Source organism: Artibeus jamaicensis, unplaced genomic scaffold, assembly GCF_021234435.1.
Source record: "Artibeus jamaicensis isolate MK-2021 breed Jamaican fruit bat unplaced genomic scaffold, CSHL_Jam_final scaffold_916, whole genome shotgun sequence".
Classification (NCBI taxonomy): domain Eukaryota; kingdom Metazoa; phylum Chordata; class Mammalia; order Chiroptera; family Phyllostomidae; genus Artibeus; species Artibeus jamaicensis.
The window spans coordinates 26,104,094-26,129,202 of NW_026522059.1; the positions used below are offsets into that span (position 1 = coordinate 26,104,094).

The 25,109-nt window shown below is 43.2% G+C and overlaps 1 protein-coding gene across 8 annotated transcripts in view; it reads left to right on the forward strand.

The window, feature by feature from the left end:
* NCALD (neurocalcin delta) overlaps positions 1 to 25,109 on the forward strand; it is a 347,766-nt gene that overhangs the window by 90,057 nt on the left and 232,600 nt on the right. For all 8 annotated transcript variants that reach the window (XR_005080846.2, XM_053661077.1, XM_053661073.1 and 5 more), the window contains exon 2: positions 24,041 to 24,092. The gene's annotated coding sequence lies outside the window, so the exon portion shown is untranslated. The remainder of the gene's footprint in view (positions 1 to 24,040; positions 24,093 to 25,109) is intronic.

A 25,109-nucleotide genomic window follows, 5' to 3' on the forward strand; every position in this document is an offset into this window, starting at 1 on the left:
CTGGGCCGTGCACCCGGGTCAGTCTGGGTCCGTCTGGTGAATCTTTCCTGCCTGACCGGCTCTGCTGCTGGCTCTGCCCCTCTTATCAGTTTGGCTGAAAGGTTCGTTGTTGTCCCGTATAGTTCAATTTTCTGTGGTTTGGCTGCATTTTTGTGGCTAAAACTTTGTTTTTAAACTTGGTTGTGGGAGAAGGCGCAGTGCTTCCACCTATACCTCCATCTTGGCAGAAGTCTCCTGGAGTCTCTTCTGATTGGCCAAGAAAATGCTTTCTATAATAACTCATAGAAACATCCACTCAACAGTATCATACCACCCATCACTCTTCTCCCTGCTCACTCCATCTGGGATGAACTATGGCCTTGTCCTTCCCACACCCGTGGAAGTTATGCCAGCCTTTCCTGCAACCCAGAGGAGCAGTTTCCCAAACATTCCTCTCTTCCTGGACCCATTTCTGTGCATTTTCAGGTTACCTAACATGGACTAACTGTTTTTAATGGGTTTATATGTCACTTAAAGTTGTAAATAATAACATTACAGCTTCTCCAAACATCTCAAATTTCTGTTTTGTCTCTTCTAGTGGTTTACCAGGCTTAACTAATCTGACTTAAATTCTCCAAAAAGAATTCTTTTTAAGTAACTCACGTAGCAATTTTCCATATGTTGTTTAACATGTTCTGCTTAAAATGAAGGCCGTAACTGGCTGCAAGTAAGTGAAATTATGTTGAAATTCCAAGTGTTGGTGCTTGAAGATTCTGGTAACATTTTAATTTCAGTCATTTGAAGCAAACTAGAGTCTTTGAACAAATGCCTGGATAATTTTTTCCCCAGTAGAGATGTAACGAGTCCTGGAGTCTAGGAGTAGCCACCAGCTGTCTTCTCTTTGGCTTGGCTTGTCCTTTGGGCAGGAACAGGGAAGCAAGGAAAATGAATCCTTATGAAACGTTCTCCTCCCAACCCTTCCTTCTAACTCTAGCCTGACTTAGTGCATACAACACATGTAGCTTATTCTTTCTCTTTTTTCCCATTTTCAGTTTCAGATGGAGGTGAAGAACAGCTGCTTGCTCACCTGCACCACCCCCTCCCGTACTTGCCACCCTAATCATGAGACCATTTCACCTGTACTTCTGTTGATGCAGGCAGGGGATGTCCTCTTCTCCGACTCTTCATTCCTCAGGGAAATATCTTTCCTTGATTAAGATATCAGGGGTAATTGGGCGCCAGCAGCCAAGGCATTTCCCCTTGATTATGGCCTTTTGTGTCTAGGCTGGTGTGCTCGGTCAGCCTCCTTTTGGACTTCTAGCAGGCCAAATGGAGAATTCTGAATTCACGAATCAGCTAGGCTGGCAATTTGCAGAAAGATGTTTAAAGAGGTTTTTGACTTTCTCTTTGAGCTCCTCGTGCCTTTGCCTGGGTTTGGGGACAGGGGCCATGTGCATTCCCTCTGTCAAACTGACTTCAAAAGAGCTTGTAGGTCAGGGGTCATTACTAGTGGTCCCAAGCCATATGTGGCCCAGGGATAGGATTTTATTTGGTCATTTTTGTAGGTCTGCATAGCATTTTAAAAGGCAAGTCACCTAGGTTTGTCTTCAGTTAGATGATAGCCCTGAATGCCAACTGCGCACACCTGGCAGCCACTTGTGCTTGGCCCCCTTGGGTCTCAGATCCTTCAGGACACGGCTTCCAGTGCGAGTGAGGTGACCTCTCCTGCACAAACCGATGTGCCTTTGTGTGATTGGGAGGCACGGTGATACAGTTTGGGTTACAGTTTTTCATCTCTTTAATCAGTGATTGGTCCTTGGGAAGGATGATGGAAAAATACCTACAAGATACCTAAGAGAAGTGACAGTGGGCACATCTCTCTGTGCATCACAAAGGCTGTACACCTGAAGGCTAGGGACAAAAAAGGGGTGTTTATTACACCAAAACAAACAAACAAACAAACAAATAAGCAAATCCACAAAATGGAGGTATTTAGAGGCTCACATTCTTTCCCCCTACCAATAACAGTTTTTTTAACTTAAATTAAAAAATTGTAAAACAAGCAAGGGATGATTAAGTAGGCTCTTGGTCGATGGTACTTTAATGGGACAAAACTACACTGGGGAAGATACACCTTTAACTACCCCTATGCTTCCACTGCATGTAACCACATGCCCAAGAACCAAAATACCACCCTTGGTCCGCAGCAGCCCTGACATAAGAACATCCCATCTGGCTTGGTGGGGTGCTCTGTGAACTAGACAGCGTCCTCTCATGAGTTTGTCTCTGTCATGAAGGTACAACAGGCAGCTCACCTTGAGCAGTCCCACCGACAAGAATGCTATTTTCTTTGTCACACATGAATCTGGCAGCATTTCCAACCTTCTCTTGCTCATTGCAACTGGTGAGAAGGATTTAGGAGAGATGCTTGTAATGGCTTTGCCCCTGCTGAGTCTCCCTGGAAGGAACACCTGTTGGAGCTGATCAACATGGCATCAAAGCATGGGCAGCCCATCTGTGCTCCAGACTGTGGGATGCACAGGCATGTGAGTCTAATTATAGTGGCAGGAACCCATTTGTGCTGTGTTCTCATCTCTAATCAGAATTCTGTTGGAACCAGGGTTTTATTTATAAGACCACCAAGGGAAGCCACCCCAGTCCTGCTCACCTGTGGATACGTGGTCCTTTCTGGGATATGCAGAAAGCTCGGTTAGCCTTGCCCGGTCCTTCCCATTTTACTCAGGACAATAGCTAGAGGGTGGGGCCGGTTCTTTCCCTGTGGCAGGTTACCTTTCTCCAGTATAATGCACGAGCTCACCATTGCAGAGCCTGTTAAAACCTTGGGCAGCGATTCTTGCAGGGTGTTACAGTGGGAAGTGAGCAAAGCTAACTTTGCTTTCTTAGTGTGTTTAGCAACTACCAATGATAATGATAAACATAGTGCTTACTAGGAGCTAGAATTTATGTAAAATCATTTAATCCTCACAAACCCCTAGGAGGTAGGGATTATCACATTTCTCTTTTATAGGAGGAGACTGAGGCACAGAGACCTCAAGGAACTGGCCTGAGCTCATCTAGTGAGTAAATGGCAGGAGAAGGAATCAGGTGCACGCAGCGTGGCTCCTGAACCTTTGTTCAGATTAAGCTCAGATTAATGGTGTAATATGCAAATGAGGTTGTATTTGAAAGTTAAGCTCTAAACTAGTATACAAATATTAGTTATTGCTCTCCTGTAGGTTCCCTAGGGGGGGAATGTTATGGACAGGAATTCCTCTTGGTGACCCTGGAAATGAGAGAGAGAACAGCAGTCATGTGTGTTCTGACAATGCCACCAGCATGGTCATCGTATTAGTTTTCTATTGTTTTGAAAAAGTAACCACAGGGGATTGGGCTTCAAATGACCCACATTGATTATCTCACAGTTCCCAGGGGTCAGGAGTCCAGCGCTGGTTGTCTGTGTCCTCTGTTCAGCGTCTCTCCAGGCTGACATCAAGGTGGTGGCAGGGGCTGTGATCTTGTCTGAGGCTCAGTCTCATCCTCCCAGCTCACCAGCTGTTGGCAGGGCTCACTGCCTTGAACTTGTAGGACTGAAGTCCCTGTTCTCTTGCCAGCAGTTGGCTGAGACCACTTTTAGCTACTTGAGGCCACCTCGAGCTCCTTGCCAAGAGGTTCCCACAGGCAGTTTGCAATACAGATGTTCACTTTCTTCCAAGCCAGTGGGGGTGGGTGTGTCCCTCTGATTACCTGTCTCTCTCCGCTTGGCCAGGATGGAGTGGCTCTCTCATCCTCATTAGCCACATAATGTAACCTAGTTGGGGAAATGATATCCCATCTTATTCACAAGTTCCACCCACACTCATGGGGAGGGGACTTTACAAGATTGGTACACTGAGGGTGGAATTGTGGGGGACATCTTAGATTTTGCCCAACGTAGTCACTGGGGTTTTGGAGCCCATGGGGTTCTCAGCAACACTGCTAAAGGGAATTGTAAGAAATTGTGGAATAGGTTACTAATGAATGTAGATACACTGCCAGAAAGGAGTTATGTGCTATTCTGGTGAATGCTGCAGAATCTGGAGCCCCTCTACGCAGTGCTTCTGGGGCTTTGCTGCCTGCCAGGGAATAACGATCAGGCCACGAAAAGGCAGGTGGTAGAAATTGCCCAGGCGGTCCTCGGACTTGATCCTGATAAACAGCTGATGCCGCCTCCTTTGTAGGCTCGCAGGCACGCCCGCCCTGTTTCTCACAGACTCTGCAAGCCCCATGCAGGGCAAATTTGAGAAACATTTCTTACCCAGAGCAGGAGTTGTTCTTTGAGAGGATATAATTATCTCCTCTGTCTGGCTGACCCCTAGGCAATTGCTTTCTTTAGGCATGGTGTAGGCAGTCTGTGTAGGTAGCTGCTCGTTAATTTCTGTCACATCTCACTGGCCCCTTTCCTGAGGGCAATTTAAATCTCAAAATTGATCCGGTTTGGAATTACCTCGGAGGAGGTCTGGGGAAGAAAGGTAAGGGCCATCCCAGGGCATAAGGCTCTGGCATAAGCAGCACTACCCTCACCTGCTGGGAATTTTGTTTGCGACGTTAAATAGCATCACACTCAGATGACTTGAGGTTGAAGACAGGGAATAAAGAGACTTTATCTGGACACAGGTTGAGTTCTTTGAAACTTCAGGTGTTGAAATAATGAAAATCTTTTATTGATAGAAGATGTTTTTATTTACAAAGTCCTATCAGTTCAGGTCACGGTCCTTTGCTCTTTGTTTTTATGAAGATGAAGAAAACAAGAGCAGCTGCATTTCATGGTCTCACAGGAGGTAATGGATGTGAAGCACTCAGTCGGGCCCGTAGGCATGTTGCAAGTCAGGAATACTTATGTGATGGTGCTGAGATCATTCTCGTATACAGATGTTTTAAGTAATATATGCTAATTGCAACAGATAAAATTAGAAAAAAGAAAGTTAAAAAAAGAAGTAAAAAAATTCCTTGAGCAAGTTACTTAACTTCTATGCCTTAGTTTTCTTTATTAAAAATGGGTACAATAGCCCTGGTTGGTGTGGCTCAGTGGATTGAGCGCGGGCCTGCCAACCAAACAACCGCGGTTCGGTTCCCAGTCAGGGCACATGCCTGGGTTGCAGGCCAGTTCCCAGCAGGGGATGCATGAGAGGCAACCATGCATTGATATTTCTCTCTCTCTCCTTCCCTTCCCCTCTAAAAATAAATATATAAAATCTTTTAAAAAAATGGGTACAATAAACTGTATTTACCTCATAGGATTATAATAAAGATTGCTTGAATAGAGCTTGCCACACGTACGTGAGATACAATGTTTTTTCAATGGTTGCATGCAATTCCATCTTCTGGCTGAGCCATAATTTATTTAATTAATCATTTTCTTGGAATTTGGGTATTTTCAATTTTTTGTTAATATAAATAATGAAACCCTTTTAAGTACTTCTTGTGTGCCCATGTTTTCATCAGTTCTCTAGGCTATATTCCAGCAAGTAATGTTTTGGACCAAAAATATAAATATCTTTAAGTTCTCTGCTATTTATTGGTAAACTAATCTTCTGAGAGGCTGTACCAATTTACACCTCCGCGGGCAGTGTTGAGACCATCGCTTCCTCGTGTCCTCACTTGTCGAGACAGAAGACTATGCTGTTTTGATTTGCAGAGTCTTTGTCTTGTCTTTGATGGCAAGGCAGATGGATAGTTTTCCATATGTTTATTTGCAATGGACATTTATTGCTTATAAATTATTGCTTTCAGGCCTTCACTTATTTTTACATTTCTCTTTTTAAGTGACATTAAGTGCGCTTTTATATCAAAAACACTTTGAGTTCATTTAACAGTGATGAAGATGATGAAGACAGCTGCCCAAGGCAAATACCACATACAACACAGGCAACAGCCTCATGGAGTCCAGTTCTCATGCATGGCTGGTCTGGCCCCTAATCTTCCATCAGAGGTGTTTTGTCATAGCCTTCGTGTTTTTCAGTTCTTTATTATTATTATTTTTGGTTATGTTTCTATAGCAACAGTATAAACAACACTATGCCATTATCCGGGGAAGGGGTTGCCGTGAACGCTGCTAGAAATGCTGCGAGAACAAGACCATATCCTGCCTCTGTAACTTCAGGAGTCATTGCAAGTTGATAGGCTTCTGTGAATGAGATTCATTAGTGACAGTTTTCGCATCACGGTAAATATTGTGACTACCTGGGAGAGAATCTTTTGGTTTATTCAAGAGATAAGTAGTCACCTAATGAGAAACTGTCAGTAATCTTGTGAACATGTGGTGGAATATATATTTTTTAAAGGCCTAAATGTGCAACAGGCTTCAGGAGCCAGCTGTTTTCATTAGTTCCTGAATTCTGGTGGCTTCCCCTTGGTTATGGAGACCTCTGGCTCCTCAGTCTACTGTTGCTGAGTGGTGAATATAAAAAGCAGTTGATATTCTTAATTTGTGTTTCTGATCTCCATGCAAATCTTGCTGTCTCATGACAGGCTAAAACACTTGATAAAAACATGTTTTTAAAATAGCACAAAAAACATGTCAACTTTGGAAGATGAAGGGAATGTGTTTTGTTCTGGAAATAGACCGAGACCAATGGGTAGAAGTTCAACATTTTAGATTAATGTAAGGAAGAACTTTTTCTTTCTTTAATCACAAGAGGTGCCCACCCATCATGTGGTTCACTGTGTGGAGGAGGTCACTGGAACTCTGCCAGCTGAGAGTCGATGATCAGAAACTGAACAGAAAGTGGTGGGACTCGTACACTGGGCAAGGCCCTGGGCTAGATGATTTCCAAAATTTTTTTCAACTCTGAGATTATACAACTATGTAAATAAAAAAATCACATGCCTGCTTATCTAAAGTAGTCAAATTCATAGAAACAGAAAGTAGAATGATAGTTACCAAGGGCTGGGAGGGGGAAGGGAGTTGTTATTTAATGGCTATAGAATTGCAGAGTTGTAAGATGATAAGTTCTGGGGACCTGTTTAACAAAATGTGAGCATATTTAACACTACTGAATGGTATATTTTACAAATGGTTGAGATGGTAACTTTTGTTTTGTGTCTTTTACCAAAAACATCACAAAAGAAAACAAGCGCATGTGTACTACAAGTTTCGCCCTGAGCCAGGCACACTAGTGTAGAACAGTCCACTTCTGCTGTTAGAACCAAGGTGCCCGCACATGAGCCCTCGGCCCACATCAGCCAGCAGTGAGCCCATGGCCACCACAGGCACTGCCAGAAATTCCCCCCCCCCCAAAATAAAAATGCTTCTGTTCTTCTTGTCTCCCAATCTCCCACTAGAGCCCCAGTTGGTAGAACCCTGTAGTTTCTGGTGCGTTAGTCTAAGGAATGTGCTGTTAGAGGAAGCTACACAGAAGAGTGAGTGTGGAGCTGAGTGAAAGCAGGCACTATTAGGAACAGCCATTGCCTTTTTTCCTTCCACATCCATACACAGCTCTCTGCCCACCAATGAACTTGATAAAACAACAACAGAAGCATTATAATGCAATGAACCCCTTCCCAAATGAAGGCATTCTTACCATTTCCCTGATAGGGGAGGTGCAAAGTTCCATTAGTGTAAGGGGTTAATATCCAAAATTTACAAAGAACTTATAAAACTCAACACCATAAAAACAAACAATCCAATTAAAAAATGGGCAAAGGACCTGAATAGACACTTCTCTAAAGAGGACCTACAGATGGCCAATAGATAAATGAAAAGATGCTCAATGTCATTGATCATCAGAGAAATGCAAATTAAAACCACAATGAGATATTCCCTCACACCTGTCAGAATAGCTGTCAGAGCAGACAATAAATGTTAGTGCTGATGTAGAGCAAAGAGAACCCTCTTGCACTGTTGCTGGAAATGTAGGCTGGTACAGCCACTGTGGAAAGTAGTATAAAGTTATCTAAAAAATTTAGATGTTGAACTGCCTTATGACCCAGTGATTCAACTTCTGGAAATATATCTGAAGAAATCTGAAACACTAATTTGAAAACATATGCACCCTTATGTGCATTATTTACAATAATACCTTCATTGTGGCATTATTTACAATAGCCAAGATTTGGAAGCAGCCCAAGTGCCCATCAGTAGATCAGTGGGTAAAAAAAGCATGGTACATTTATACAGTGAAATATTACTCAGCCATGAAAAAGAAGGAATCTTACCTTTTGTGACATCATAGATGGACCTGGAGAATATTAGGCTAAGTGAAATAAGACAAGTACCATATGATTTCACTTACAGGTGGAATCTAATGAACAGAACAAACTAACAAACAAAATAGAAACAGACTTATAGATACAGAGAACAGACTGACAGCTGACAGAGAGGAAGAGGCTGGAGAAAAAGGTTAAGGGATTAAGCAAAAAAAAAAAAAAGAAGAAGAAGAAGAAAGAAACCCTTATAGTCACAGGAAAAAAGTTGATCAGTCAATGCATTCGTATTTGAGTGATATTAATTTCTTTCATAGGTTAGACCTAATCATATATTTTATCACCCAAAAGACTAAATTATGAAATTGTCAAGAAATGCTCCTTACATGACATATAGGGGAAAGAAAAAGGAGAAAAATAATTTCTACATGCAAATATGTACATATAAAACAATGAAGAAAATATATACAGTTACTACTGCCCTCATTTCTGTAACTGATCACAAGGCCATAATTCATCTCTATTTCTAATCTCCTCTGTCTATTTCTATATCTAGCTATCTAGTTGTAGTGATAGCTATTAATATAGATACAGTGTGTGTGTGTATGCATATATATATATATATATTTTTTTTTTTGAGATTCTCCTTCTCTTATCCACATCCATGTTCCTTTTCCCTTAACTAGCCCTTTGGTTTATAAGGATTCTTATCTCATGGTTGACACAAATCTTCATTCCTGAAGAGTCTATTCTTAGTCATACCTCCTTTATTGGTCTGGTAAAATCTACTGTTAACTTCACAACTGAACATGGATGTAATTGGAGCCTCAGAGAACCCTCTGGATCACAGATGTCCTCCCTCAGGCCTCCACAGTCGGCAGCAATCTTATTCCATCTTAATGAGTGGGGCCTGTCACTTCACTATGCACAGTAAAATCTTCCTTTGTCCATGTTGGTTCAATGGCACAGGGATCTGAAATGACCAGAGGTTAGTCTCAAATTTTAGTCCAGTAGAACCATTATTGTGCCCTCAAAGAAAATATTTTTTCCTTGGGAACCAATAGAGTCCCAAATCTCAAAAACAGAAGCAACAATTTTGTGTTTATATTGTTAGGTATAATAATAAGAGCAGACCCTCAAATTTTAACCCTTGGTTCCCAGGCCCAGGTAGTCTAGTTATGGAAGAAATAGCACCCTGTATGGATTGTTGATTCAAAGCATAAGAGGTCTGTCCAGAAGGTATCTAGACATGTACTGTGAAAAATAGGGACATTTACTGAAGAAGATACAAAATACAAGAAACATCATGCATAGGACAGTGATGCCTCAGTCTTTTTCTAAGTGGGCACTTGGGACCTCACATAGTTCTCCCAATTGCCATGCACTGCCCCATTGTATTTTCCTGAATCTCATGAACAGTCCAAAATCCCTTCCCTTTTAAAGGTGATTTTAGTTTTGGGAAAAGCCAGAAGTCTCAGGGCACCAAATCTGGGTTGGTGGGGAAGCTGAGTCACCTGGGTGATTTGATGCAAAAAACTCTGCACAAGCATGATGCACGAGTGGGTGCAACATTGTGATGAAGCTGCCAATCATCAGTTGCCCGTAGCTGCGGCCTTCTGAATCATCCAAATAGTTTCAGCAGAGGAATGTTCAAATTAAACACACAATTTGATGTAGATTCATCGCTCTACTTGCTCAGTCATTTTTTAAAAACTTTTTTATTGATTATGCCATTACATTTGTTCTATTCCCCCCTCCATTCCCCTCCACCATGCATACCCCTCCCCCACCATTTCCCCCTTTAGTTCATGAACACGTGTGTCAAATTCTTTAGATTCTGTATTTCCCCTACTATTCTTACCCCCTATCTATTTTCCATCTACTGTCTATGCTACTTATTTTTTGTACCTTCTCTCCCCTTCTCCTTCTCCCACTCCCCTGTTGCTAACCCTCCATATGATCTTCATTTCTATGGTTCTGCTCCTGATCTAGCTGTCCTCTTAGTTTGCTTTTGTTTTAGGTGTGCTTGTTAATAACTGCGAGTTTGCTGTCCTTTCACTGTTCATCTTTTTTATCTTCTTTTTCTTAGATAAGTCTCTTTAACATTTCATATAATAAGAGCTTGGTGATGATGAACTCCTTGAATTTAGTCTTATCTGAGAAGCACTTTATCTGCCCTTCCATTCTAAATGAAAACTTTGCTGGATAGAGCAATCTTGGTTGTAGGTCTTTGGTTTTCATGACTTGGAATACCTCTTTCCAGCCCCTTCTTGCCTGTAAAGTCTCTTTTGAGAAATCAGTTGACAGTCTGATGGGAACTCCTTTGTAGGTGACTGTCCCCTTATCTCTTGCTGCTTCTAGGATTCTCTCCTTCATTTTAATCTTGGCTAATGTAATGATGATGTGCCTTAGTGTGTTTCTTCTTGGGTCCAACTTCTTTGGTACTCTCTGAGCTTCCTGGATTTCCTGGAAGTCTATTTCCTCTGCCAGATTGGGGAAGTTCTCTTTTATTATTTGTTCAAATAAGGTTTCCACTCGTGACTCTTCCCCTTCTGGTACCCCTATAATTCGAATGTTGGGATGTTTAAAGATATCCTGGAGGTTCCTAAGCCTCTCCTCATTTTTTTGAATTCTTGTTTCTTCATTCTTTTCTGTTTGATCATTTTTTTCTTCCTTCTGGTCCACTCCATTGATTTGAGTCCCAATCTCCTTTCCATTACTATTGGTTTCCTTTGTATTACCATTCATTTTAATTAGTTTAGCTTTCATATGTTTCTCTAATTTGTGACTAAAATCAACCAGTTTCTCTAATTTGTAACTAAAATAACCAGTGTTTTGAACTGTGCATCTGAAAGTTTGGCTATTTCTTCATCGCTTAGATTTATCGGCTCTGGGGCTCTGAGTTGTTCTTGAGCCATTTTTGGTCTGTTCGCGCCATTAAGTAAGCGGAGCGAAGCCTTAGTTGTTTACCAGGGCGGGGCCACCCAGGTTGCTGGTTTGTGACGCTGCGTGTGGGGGCGGGGTCAGAGAGGGAGCAATGGCGGTCCTCTCTGCTAGCCTAGTCCGTCCAGTCCCACCACTTGCCCTGGCCTGTTTATCTCATCGGAATTGTGCGAGCCTGCTGCCCCACGCCTTGCAGTCTCAATGCTCGCCTCTTCACTGGTTTATCTGCACGCAGATGCGTGACCTACCGCAGACAGCCAGCCGCGCCTCTTCCCTGTGTGCGCCCGTAGCTAGCCCGGGATCCACGCCTTCGGCTGCTCACCACCAGGTCAGGGATCTTTTTGGTCAACCCGCTCTGCTGCTGGCTTCGCCCCTCTTACCAGTTTAGCTGAGCATTTTGTTTTTTGTTTTTTTTTCGGACTCCGTATTGTCGATTTTCTGTGTGGTTTGGTTGTGTTTATTATTGTTAAAAATAGTTGTTCTTAGATTTGGTTGTGCACGGAAGCAAGGTGTTTCCACCTATGCCTCCATCTTGGCGGAAGTCCACTCAGTCATTTTGAATGCAATGGCCACACAGTACACATGCTCACTCAATGGCATCTACCACCCTCACTGATTAGTACAGTGAAGTTATCATTGTTCATGCATTTGCATTCCAGCTCATTCTCCTTGGCTTCCAGGTTACACTGATGTCGCACAAAGTGTTCTCGTTATACTAACAATGGCTGGATTTTTTCCAGACAGACCTTGTGTACTACACCTTGTACCATAGTGCCAGAAACTCAAGGTGTTATATTCCAGTTGGTGATTCTCTTAAGTAGGTGATTCTACCATTCTGATAGGCCAGCTGCTTCTGGACAATGGAGTATGTGGCAAGACCAGAGAATTTCACAGTCATAAGCCAGTTGCTATACTTCTTTTGTTGAGAAATATTGGGAGGGGTATTGTGATGATAAATTAGGCCTTGTCTAAGTATGTGAATGTGGTGCTTGCAAAAGGTAAATCCATATCTAGAATATATTACAGTGAGGGGAAATCTTTGCCCCCTCTAGAGGTGCTGGAAGGGAACCAATGCAATCAACCCCCATCAGACAGCTACCTGGCCCACTGGGGCTCATTGTTCACTGCTGCTGTTGGAGGCTGAACACCTCAATGGTGGTGGCCAGACTTGCCATTCTGAGTCTATATCCGGTGATAAAGTTAATAGAAGATTTTACCAGACCAGCAAAAGAGGAATATTCACTCATTCATAGAACTCATGGATTTTGCTGACTGCATACTCATGATCCATTTCACTGTATTCCTCTGTCTCCTGTATTTCCTGCAATGTGGTAGCTGAATTTAGAGGTGTGATCAGACTCAGATACAATTCCTTTGGCAGCGCTATAGGAGTGTCTTTCATCAGGAAGCATATATTGGTCCCTCTTTTTGTAATGTTATCAATTGTTGGGGCTCAATCCTTAGATTCATTTATTTATTGGGGTTGGTAAAATGATGATATTTTAATTAAGACTATTGTTTTTTCATTTATTAGGTGGAATATCTTTATAAAATTTGCTTTCCCTCATTTTTCTTTTCGATCACCCAGTGGTGCAGTTCATTTAGGAGAGACAAGACAAATATTTGATTCTCCTTTATTTACCAGGTTTCACCATAATGAACTGGTTCCCTTTCATCCTCCAAAGGCGTAAATACCTGCCTGACCTTGTGCACTTAAGCGTACTTGATGGGTTCCATTTAATTGCAATTATCGTTTCTGAAAGCTCTAAGCCCAGCGGAAACCTCTTCAAGTTGGCTCCTGTTTGTTTTTCCTGGATGTCCTTTGTAGATACAAAAATCCATGGACTGAAAACTCAAGAATGGCTTTTCTAGATCAGCCTTTTCTCCCACTCATTTATGTCCTTAGCTGACCAGGGACTCTGTTTTGAAGAGCAGGGCACACCCTCTACACAAAAGGGATGTGGGCTTTCTGTTTACAAATATTCCTGACTTTGTATTGAGAGACCAGAGCACTGGCTTCCTGCTGGGCCATTCTCCTCTGAAAATGAGATTGCTTTGCCAGCGTTGTCCACCTTTTCCGGAAAGATTTGATATTAATAGTTTTCTCTAGAATGACATTCTTCTATAAGGCATGTGTTCTTATCTAGTCAAATATGTGGGCTAAAAATTGAAAGCAGTTGAAATCTTTTCTTTTAACCCCCCCCCCCCCCCCCGAAATTTTCTGTGGAATCCTTTAAATGTCTGTAAATTAACTTTCAGGAAAACTATAATTAATCTTATTAACTGTGAGCTTGCCTCAGGCTTTTTTGGGTGGGAAAGAAGGACTTGAATTAACATGAGCTGTGACTTCAAAATTCAATTTCCCATCCTCAAAGGAAACTCTTCCCTCCCCTCTCACTAACCTGCTTTTCCTTTACCTCAAATGCCATGTCTTCTGCTTTTATCTTGAGCTTGGACTGTTCTGAACATTTAACTCTCTCATTTCTGTTTCTGTCATAACCACTTTCTAGTGATAGAATTCCTATAAAAAGGTGTATGGTGAAAGATGGACAGAAATACTACTTGACCCAGCATGTGAAACAGAACCACCCACTAGAGAGAATAAAGATAGGTTTGAGATGCTTCTGACATCAATGTCTGTAACTATTTTCTTTTGGTTTATCTCATTCATGTCTGCAGGACGGCTAATATGATTTACACTTACAGGTATTCTCATTGTAGAAGACTTTTCTGTAGAAGTTATGTTGAATTCTCTGGCACCAGCCTGATACTTAAAGCCCTTCACAGTCTTATTACTGCCCTCTAGACTCTCAGGGACTCTATTGCCTGTTGGGCTGAGTATGCACTTTTCACTGTGGTTCCAATTTACCTTCCTGTCTCTCCACGAGGGTAGCCCCTCAGATCGCTATAATAGATAGATTGTTCCCATTTCCCTGGCATATCCCTGCTTTCAGGCTTTGCCCTTTGCTCTCACAATCCCTTCTATTTAGAACTCCCTTCTCTTCTGTATCTCCCTGCACAAATCCTGTTCTTTGAGATTCCCCCTCCTCTGCGAATTTCTTTGTGATTCCTCCGTAGGAATCACTGTATCCTTCCTTTGGACTTCCAAGCAATTTGTTTTTGGCAGTTGCTCTGTATTGTTATGTGGGTAAGGCTTATTGTTGCTATCACTTGTGTGTTTGTCTAACACACTCACTCATGGGGGATAAACAGGACAGCCATATATCCACTTGTTCCTGGGACAGTCCTGGTTTCCTGCTTGTCCTATCACCTTGTCTGGTTAGCACTCCCTTTTACTCAAAAGTATCTTAATTTGGACAATACAGTAAGTGGTCACCCCTGGAATATGTGATGGGAGGATTAGGGAGGCGTGGTACTCATAGGTTGGGCAAAGGAGCTCACAGGTTCACAGAAAGGAGCCGCCTCCAGCTGGGCGGGGACCACTTTGCCCAGGCTTCGGGAACAGCTGAAGAGATTCGTTTTGATTCCTCCCAGAGCTCGTCCTCCTAACCGCTCTGCCTGAAGCTGTTACTTTCCTATTAGAAAGTTGGTTCCCTGAGGGTTTAATAAACAATCCCTCCCAGCATGAAGGGCTGTGGGCATTGTTACCACACCCCAGATCAGGGCAGTTACCTCTTCAAAGGAAAATATGAGGGTATTGTGTGGAATATTTAGTACACATGTGAAAGGGACTGTGTTTATTATTTATGGTTCATTCCTCTTTATTGTTAAAATTAACCTGCAGGACAGTTGACAGAGAAGTGCCCAGTTCCTTCGTTTTGCTGCACCTGCTTTTCCTCTGGTGTTTGCTACACATGCAGGGGCAGAAGTGGGTTTACAGTCGTGAGTGTGTCAAACACAGTTTATTCTCGTGTTATTATGATTAATTATTGTATTATCATCTGTACAAACAACTGTAAACCTACATTTGCCCCACCCTGTGAATACACTTTGGATTAAGTTGTGTTTAAGTAAGATTTATGGGTAAATGTTGACATTCTTCTTCTGAACCACTTGAATATAGGTTGAAGACATCATGATACTTCACCCCCAAATACTTCTAAGAATAGGTAGGGACAGTCTTTTACATAAGCACAATGTCATCATTACATCCTAGACCATGAACAATAATTCCACAAATCATCTAATACACTGTTCATATAAACAGTTTTTGGATCCAAAATTCATTTGATCCTGAAAGTCTTTTTCATCTTGTAGCCTCGCACAGTCTCTCTGCCTGTTTTGAGGGTGTGTGTGTGTGTATCTGTGGCACTGTGTGTCTGTGTCTATATGTGTATATATATTTGTGTGTGTGACTGTCTCTGTGTGCAATACATATTGTTAATATGCACTATTTGAAATTCCTACCCATCTCCCCATCAAAGAAATTTGCCTTTATCCACTCAACTTCCTCCTCCTCCCCTTTCTTCTAAAGAAAGTTCCATCTTTGCCAGATCTGCTGCCTAGTTTTTATAATTCAGTGACGAAGAATCTGGAGATGGGTTAATGAGTTGGCATAAAGGAGGGGTGAGAGGGGTGTCCTTTGGAAGTTGGTTGTGGAGCTTTAGAAAGACAGGGTTCCTCCCTCCGGCCCTCCCCCACCAGGGAGCTCTGTGGTATGGGGTTTGCAAAGGAGTCGAAGGAGCTTTGAAGAAATATTGCCGGGAGTCATGTATTGGACTCTCCTTGGTGTTCTTTAAGGACTAGTAGATACTATGCTTACTTATTGGTTATTTTTAGACTATGATTCCCTAAACATGACATTTCCCCAGATGAGGCCTTGTGGGAAGCCAGTATTTATTCTGATTGTACATAACCTTTGTCTCCAAAGGAAAAAGTCCATAGAGGGAGAAAACTTTCTTATGGTTATGACCGCAAGCCTTAGAATGTCTTACAGGACTTTCACAGTTCACAGAGTTTTATGATATAAACCAGGACACTTTTGACAGTGAAATATTTATGGCAAATATGAATAGGATGGGGAAATAATTAGTCCAGGCCAATAGGCTTAAGCCAAAATGGTGTTAGGCAAACCAAAACATAGGCACACACCTAGTATTTGTACCAGACCTTCTTTTGTACAACTAAATAAAAACAATAAATAAACATAATCCAAAAAGTGTATGCATGTACACTGCTACACATAAATATTAGATTAAACAATGTGAAATTAACCTCCCAAAGCAGCAACTTCATTTGTGCAACCTAATATGCAATGCTCATGATAATTTCAAAGTTTTGATTGTCTGCTCTTCATTTCTTTACGTAGTAAATTCTTTGAGGATGAGGTCATTCATTTTTCATTCTGTTATTTATTTTTTGTTCATTTATTTACTAAATACAGATTGAGCACCTATGACATGCAGGTGCTGTGCTAGGGGCTGGGGATTGATCAGTGGCACAGTGAGGGGACCTGGTTCCTGAGCACTCCATACGCATATTTGTGCACTTTTCCCTGAATCTGGCTAGAATTTGCCCATAAATACGTCAGCATAGTACGTTTGTTTGTTATTTGATGTTAAAAATCTAAAGTGCGAGTTGAAGTACAAAATTATCTTGCTGCCTTTCTTACAGCACTCTAACAGGTCGGTATCTGAGGACTAGGCCCCTCTCTGTGCTCTTTTAAAGTTTCACGGGCCTCAGAGACATAACTTGGTGTTTGCCACTAGGAGTTTGCCGCCTGGTAGAGTGAGAACAATGTGCAAGTGCATTGGGCAGCCTGGTGCTGTGATTTAAGCCTGTTCAGGGCACAGCTGAGCTGCAGGAGAGGAAGTGGTTCTTTTTACCTGAGTGGTGGAAGTGAGCAGAAAAGTATTCATAGAAGAAGTGAGGTTGGAGATACCACGCATTGGGTTCTCCAAATACTTTGGACTTGAATGACTTTGGACTTGAATGACTTCTACTTCATGAAGTGAATGTCCCTTGAGGGCAATGGCTTTAGAATGAATAACCACAGTAATACGAGTAAATAAAACCATCAGTTGGGATCAATGAAATAGGAAAAAGAATAGTAGGCTACAGCATCTGTAGTAGAAGAACCAGATTTTCTTTTGGGGGGTCAGGGAAGATCCCTCTGACAGATATTGAATGTGAGACCCAAAGAATGAGTTGGACAAGTGCAGAGTCATTCGGAAAGGGAAATGGCTGTGCCGAGAGACACAGAGCAAACAGAGGGCCAGCACGGCCGGAGCGGGGCCCTGGGGAATGAGAGTGCTGACAGGGGAAGGGAGGGGCAGGGGACCAACCGTGCAGGCCCGGGAGGAGGAGTTTGCATGTTGAAAAAAGCCACAATTGTTACGTGGACCATTTTGGAGGTCGGGGCATGTGTGTGGAAGGTTTGGTTGGTGAACATGTGGAGACCTGAATATCACAATCCATGGAAAATGACAAGGCTTTGCATGGAGTATGAGAGAGGCCACTGTACTGAATTTTGAGTTCTTTCTGTCAGTACGAGGGAGGCATTTAGGAGCGGGTGTGAGTGGGGGGCTAGCATATCAAATGTATTGACATATTTGAGAAAGATACATCTCAAGGATGGATGAATTAATCGAAGATGGTAAAGGAGGAAATCCCTTGCCCGTACGTAGAGGATGAACTTGATCTAAGGCAGGGGCAGTGGGTGGAGAACAGGAGATGGAGACGCTCAGGAGGTGAATCTTTGATGGGAGGAGGAGGGGGACTGTTAGGTGATGCCCAGGCCCCTGGCTTGTGTGACAGGTAGTGAGAGGAAGGGACAGTTTGGGGAACAGGTTTGCACCTGATCACAGTGCTAAGTGCTTGTGGGAGATCTAGCCTGTTGTTACCCGAGTAACTGATTAGCTCCTGAAACTCCCTCTGAATATTGTTGATATGTCAACATGGACTTTTTTGAGACAGTTGGAAGCATTCAAACTGTGTGTGAAGGAGTACTTGCATTTTACAACTGACAGATTGCTTTATTCTGAATTACTCATGACAGACGTATTTTTTTTGTGTTTGAGAGAGATTTGACTTTGTCACAGTTCTGAAAATATGTTGTTTCTGATATGTTTAGATGATGGGTTTTCAAAAACCATTAGCTGTTACCACGAGGCTGGCTGTGTTTTGTTTCTTCCCATTCAGTTTCCCATCAAATACACAAGCATAACATCTGGCACTCTTCTTTTTAAGGACTTGGGCACCAGAGCCGTGGGGATTAGACTTAGCACTTGCCACATCATCCAGCTGTAAGGCTGTCATCTAGAGTTGAGGTTTTTTTTTTTACTATTTTATAGTTTTATTTTTTTATTATTTTTTTATTTAGTTATTTTTCAAGTACAGTTTTTTGTCTATTTCTCCCATCCCAGCCCCCCAACACCCCGTGCTCCCACCTCTCTCCCATTTCCACCCCCCTTAGTTCTCGTCCCTGTGTCCTTCCTATTTGTTCCTCCAAATCCCTCCCCCTTTTTCTCCCTTAAATTCCCTTCCCTCTTCCCTCTGGTTACTGTCCCCTTGTTCTCTATTTCAGTGTCTTTGTTTTTATTCTGCTTGCTTGTTTGTTTTGTTGTTTAGCTTCCTGTTAAAGGTGAGATCATATGGTATTTGTCTTTCAACACCTGGCCTATTTCACTCAGCATAATGCTTTCCAGTTCCATTCATGTTGTTGCAAAGGGTAGTAGCTCCTTCTTTCTCTCTGCAGCATAGAATTCCATTGTGTATATGTACCACAATTTTTTGATCCATTCATTTACTGACGGACACCTAGGTTGCTTCCAACTTCACCTAGAGTTGAGTTTGAAGTTGATGGAGCCAGCCCCATCAGGAGTGGCACTGTGTCGTGTTGCAGAGGGACCGTGAGAATTCTGAACACAGCGGGACACAGCCAGACCCGTGGGCTAGCCCGGCAGGGTGGCGTCACCGAGGTGAGACCGCAGCTGTGAGGCGTCCGGGCGACAGGATGACTGGACCTGCAGAGCACTTTTCTGTTGTCAGGCCACAGCCCTGGTGGCTGATACGGCAGCTCTTCCTGCTTTGCTTCATTTTTCACTGACAAATCCTCTCCCAGCTGGAGAGTCATGTAGTTTTAGAGTTGGAAGGGGCCTTCATAATCATCTTAATCCAAACTCCTGGCATTTTTGCAGACGAGGGAAACGAGACACCGAGAGGTGAAGCGATTGGGTCATGGTCACACCGCTGCCCAGGGAACGCGTGGGCCCACTGGGCCCCTCCCCTCAGAAGGGGCAGAGGGGACCCTCCGGCCGTCTTCTAGTTTGTTAGTTGCCAGAAGTTCAAGAGTCTTCCTTCACTTTCTAAAGCCTTTTGGAAATAATCTTTCTCCTTTGAAAGAAGTGAAGACATGTTTTACTCAGAAAACTTATTTTTTTCCCCAGACGGGTTTTTGTTCTAACCCACTGTGACTCCCCTCTGGTCTGACAGTGTGACAACGGTCTGATGGCCGGTGCTATCCAGCTGGACGCCTGTATAGCAGTCACAGCAGAGCCCCATGTGCTTTGGAACGTGATGTTGCCTCTAATTCAGGGAAGGACAGACGCTGGACACCGGTCAGCAAACTGCCTGGGTCTTTAGGGTGGGGGACCCTAGCGACTTCCTGAGAAGCAACCATTTATCAAACTGAAACTTTCAACAGGATCCTTGTCTCTGGAAATTAAAAATCTCACACCTCTGTCCCAGGACTGGGCTCCCCACTGAGCCCTGAGCTCCCACAGGGTCTCGCTGCCACTGGAAGCTGGGTGGGCGGTGCTGGGGTGGTGCCTGGAGCAGGGCCCAGTCCAGGAGGAAAATGGGAGGTCCGAAGATGACTTGTACATGAGAAGAGGAAGAGAACTCAAGGGGTGCTTATCGGGGACTGTTTCAGCTTGAGGGGGAGGGTCTGGGAGTCCTTTCCAGGGACCGCAATGCCCACCCAGTCCTAGCTCTCTCTCCACATTTCCCCCCCACACAAAATCATCTCTCAGGTCCGCTGTGGAGTGGCAGGGGAACAAGGCTCTGCTCTGGCTCGTCAGCTTGCCTGGGATCTGAAGCTTGAGTTTAAAAGCAAAGAAAGCCTTTTCTCTGCCCCTGTTGAAATATCTCTTCTGTGAGGCCATGTACATGGCAGGATCCTCCTTCCAAACAAAGAACGGATCTCAGGGGATAAGACAAGGAGGGAGAAACATCAATTGCTGGCTCCATTTGTAAGAGCTCACTTGAGGAAGAACAGGTACTGTTTAGTGTGACAGTGTCAGCTGGAGCTGTTTCCAAGAGCAGCAAACGCATTTTGCTGCATGAGCTAAGTTCATGGGATGATGGGAAACTGTCCTGGTAGATTTTCCTCAAATCTTTGGAGGACACATAGACTTTTTTCTTGCTGTAGCAAACCGTACTTTTGTACTGAAGTGGTGAGGGAATCCTGGAGCTCTGTGGTACGCGGGGATGGTCTGTGCTGGGTATTCTCCGTCCCTCCAGATCGGTTCTCCCCTCTTCTCTGCACTGTGCTAGGTCCCAGGGGGCTGCTCTCCCTGGGCCCTATCAGAGGGCTGCTCTGCCCTCTGGCTTCCGTTTGGATTTGGCCAATAGGAGGCACCCACTTGTCCATCACTGGGTGGTTTCCTTAAGCTGGTCCATGCCTCAGAATAATATCCTTCATAATAGCTCCCATTTGAGTGTGTAATCTCTTTTCCTGCTGGGACTTTGAACTGATACATCATCTAATCCAATATGGCCATTTTATAGATGAGGAAACTGAGGCACAGGGGGCCCCACTGGCTTTCCTAGCGGTGTCCTTTTCCCCCTTTCCTCCTCCTCTTCCCAGCCATGTTGAATACTCAGAGACTGAACCCCTGTGGCCCGGGAATGCCTGTTTGGGGTGAAGAACCCCTGGCACAAGAGTCTGCTCTGCTCTAATGTGATGATATGTTTCTAAAAAAAATTCCATTTATTTGAAAAGTAGATCCTTAAAATGGTATTGTAAGTGGTATATACATACCATAGGATATTTTTTGGTCTCAGAAAGGAATGTAAGCCTGTCATATGCAACGAATGATGTAGCTGAACCTTGAGGATGTTATGCTAAGTGAAATAAGCCAGTGCTGCATGATGTCACTGAGATGAGGGGCTGAAACAGTCAGACTCGTAGGAGCAGAGAATGGTTACGGGGAAGGGGGAGGAGGGAGGGAAGGGAGTTGCTGTTCATGGGTACAGAGTTTCAGGTCTGCAAGATGAAATAAGTGCTAGAGATCTGCTGTACAAAATTGCACCTCTGTTAACAACGCCATGTTGTATAGGTAAACATTTGTTAGGAAGGCAGATCTTGTGTTATTTTTTTAACCACATAAAAAGGAGCCAAATGTATTTTAATAGGTCAAAAAAGTAGCTGGGCATCTTCTCCGGGGACATGGCTGGGCTAGCAGAAAGTCGGGAAATGTCTCCTTCCTCCAGGCACGAAGCACCTGGTGCCAGGGCTGGGCCAGAGGAGGGTGAGCTGGCCTTGCCCCCCACCCTTCTCTCAGCCCGGCGCCTTCTACACACACCTCCCCACCCCACCATGTGAGGGGTCAGAATTTCTGGTCACGCCTCTGCCCGCGTGTGAGTGAATGAGTGTGTGTATGTGTGTGTGTGAGAGAGAGAGATTGAGATTCTTCTTCTATTAATTTTTCTAAGTTCTCTGAAGAGTCTTTGTTGAGCTGTCATATTTCACTGATTATAAAATTGATGTCATATTTCAATGTCATATTTCAACATGATTTGATATATGTCAAATCAATGTCATATTTCATTGATTATAAAATTGATTATAAAGGGTTTTATTTTTCTCACATTAAATTAAATTACTTTATATTTTGCTGTAACTTCATTATAATAGCAGTACCTGCAAGTAACATTCAGAGAAGTACAATATTGGAAATATTACATATCAAATCTTAGAGTTGACAAGAAATTAGAAAAACTGGGTTAATTGAGATAGTACAGTTCTTGATATTTGGTTGATAGTAATGATAATTATAGCAATTATTCATATTTGTAAAATACCATAGCCTCATTTTTCAAAGATTTGTCAGATTCATTATTTCTCTTTTTGTCAAGGACACTTTGAGGCACATGTTAGGTTACTATTGTTATCATGGTTATTTTCACCCCATTGCAGACATGCGGACAGTACAGTTCCAACAGGTAGAGGCAGAGGTCAAGCTAAGGTCATCTGGCTGCTAAGTAGCAGACTGGGGAGGAGGGTTCCAACTTCTTGTAAAGCTCTGTTTAATACCAGCAAACACTCCATGCATTTATTAGGTGTCACAGAAATTAAAGTACTAAAAACAACCTTTGAAGAGAAATAATGCAATATATTTAGACTTTCACATCCCAACTGAAGGGTTAGCAGTCCTTCACCAGGGGCAGAAGCGGAGAGCACAGAATTCTCAGGCTGAAGCCCTAGTGTGTTTCAACTCAGTTGCTAGATCCGTGGTCTTTGGCAAGTTACTTATTCTCTACTATCTAGTCATCTCATTTGACAAAAAGAAAGTGAATGTGTTTTAGGGTTACAAGGAAAAAAATGAATGAATGTTTGTTGAGCAAAAATTATGGGCAGGCTTTATCCTAGGAGATTTATATCTAATATTTCATTAAATAAGTTATTTTATGAAGGTTCTTTAGAAATTGTAAAGTACCATAAAAATCTCATTTGTCTACCTATCGCCTATTCATTCACTCAGTTATGAATGAAAATTTCCTTTTCTATGACCATTTCCTCAAGGCTTTGCCTAAATAAGTCTACAAGAGCTCTTTCAGTAAGTATAAAATAAAACTTCTAAATCTTAGTGTTGCACACCTGTTAAATTGGTAGCTATTTTTTCTTTTTTATTGTTATATAACAGAGCATTGTCTCTGACAATAAGTGAATCCTGACAATCAAAGAAATATGGTCATGAAGGAGGAAGCCTAGTGAGTTATTAGCATGAATCAGAAGATGAGTTGGAAAGCTAAGGTCTGAAGAATGAGCTGACTAATATTTCACTCAGTAAATATTTATTAGGCCTGTCCTGTGAGACCAGTGCTGGGCTAGGCATGAGGACACAGCTGTGGACAGAACAGCCCTTTGCCTGGGCTCACGGGGGCGACAAGATGTATTGCATGCATGAAGGGGCAGAAGAAGCTGTGCAGGCTTCTTTGGAAGTGTCAGTAGGAGAGCTTAAGATGGTCAAGGGAGCAGATAGCCTCCCTGAGGAGTGACACTTAGGAGAAAAGGACAACAGGAGTTGGTCAGGTGGAGGTGAGAGGGGAAGGGGAAGGTAGTACCGGCCGAAGGGGCAGCGTGCAGGGAAGCTGGGACGTGGCAAGAAGTAGTGCGCTGAAGGAAGTCCGGTGCAGCTGGGCACAGGTGATGGTGTGGAGGCGAGGGACCAGGCTGGAGAAGTTGCGGGGCATCAGGTGAGGAAGGGCCTTAAAAGCCAGGGCAAGGCTGGCCCTTCTCCCAAGGGTAAGAGGAGGTTGCAGGAGGGGTTTCAGGAGGGGTGTGGTATGTCATGCTTCTATTTTATTTTATAATATTTTATTTATTTTTAGAGAGAGGGGAAGGGAAGGAGAAAGAGTGGGAGAGAAACATCAATGTGTGTTTGCCTCTCATGCGTCCCCTAGTAGGGACCTGGCCTGCAACCCAGGCATGTGCCCCGACTGGGAATCCAACCGGCGGTCCTTTGTTTCATAGGCCCGCGCTCAATCCACTGAGCTACACCAGCCAGGGCTCATGCTTCTATTTTAGAATTGTCACTCTGGCCGCTGGGCTGTAGATCAAGGGCAGACAGAGGGTGTGGCAGGAATCATTCCCACATGATTAGACGGGTGGGAGCTGGGGTGGACAGAAGGTATGGAATCAAGCGAGGGAATCCTGGAACAAGTAATAGTTCCCATTGCTGACTGCATCCCCCTGATATGATATCCTCAGTTCCAAATTACCTAAGACGGTACCTTTATTTATTTTTAACAGAGTGACTTCTTCTGATCTGAGGCTTCAAGTGCTTTGAGAGATCTACTACCAGGTAAATACAGAAAATGTTTCCTCAGTTTTATACACATCACTTTTCTTCCAAGACATGCTAAGACCTAGATCCAACCTCTGATTTAACCTTTGCAATAGCCCTAGGAGTTATGCAGTATTTTATTTCTACCTTATACAAGAGGAAGTTGAGATACAGAGAGGTGAGGCCACTTGATCAGCATGCACAAAGATGTTCACCACAGTGTAAATAATAATAGCCAAGCAGTCTTGTTCAACTTGGGCCTTCATGCTTATGTTCCAAGCAGGCAGGCAGAGAAGGGCACAAGGTCATGTCTCCCACCTGAGTCCATCCAGGTAAAGAGTTGTCCTGGTTGCCTGGGGCCAGTGAATTTTGCCTTACTCTCAATGGCCAGCATGAGCTGCAGAGGAGGCTGGGAAATGGATCTCTGAGTTGAGCATCTTGCTGCTGCAAAGGAAATCAGGGCTGGGCTCGCTCTGGGTGGAGAACTACATGTGGACACCAGACAAACAGGGAGCTAAATATCAGCTTTCTTCCCAGTGGTCCTGAATTAGAGAATGAGCTCAAATTATGGACAGGATCAGCTGTAATCAGGCCTTTTATTACATTTATTGCTGAAATCTTTCCTGGAAAAGAAAAATACATGCTGCTGAGGACAGAAATAGAGAGGAGCGAGGTTCCCAGGCCCGCCTCCATGCGCTTTCCCTCACCGTCTAAACAGCCCCTGAAGCTGCGCCCTTGGGGAGGAGTGAGGGGTGCAGGGAAGGGTAGAAGTCATCTTCCAGTAGTTTTAAGAAGGTAAATCATTTTTATTATGTGCCTACAAAGGGACACATGACATCTTATTATACATTGTTACATATTGTGACAATTGCGTTGTTTGTTACTTTGTATATGTTCCCCAACTCCTGCTGTTAATGGCCTAGAGGTAATCTGATCTGGGAATTGAGACGGGGAGAATTCATGTGTTGAAATTGTGAAGCCTCACGAAACAAACAGAGATGGCCTGCTTATAGATTTTAAAGGGTGGGTAGAATT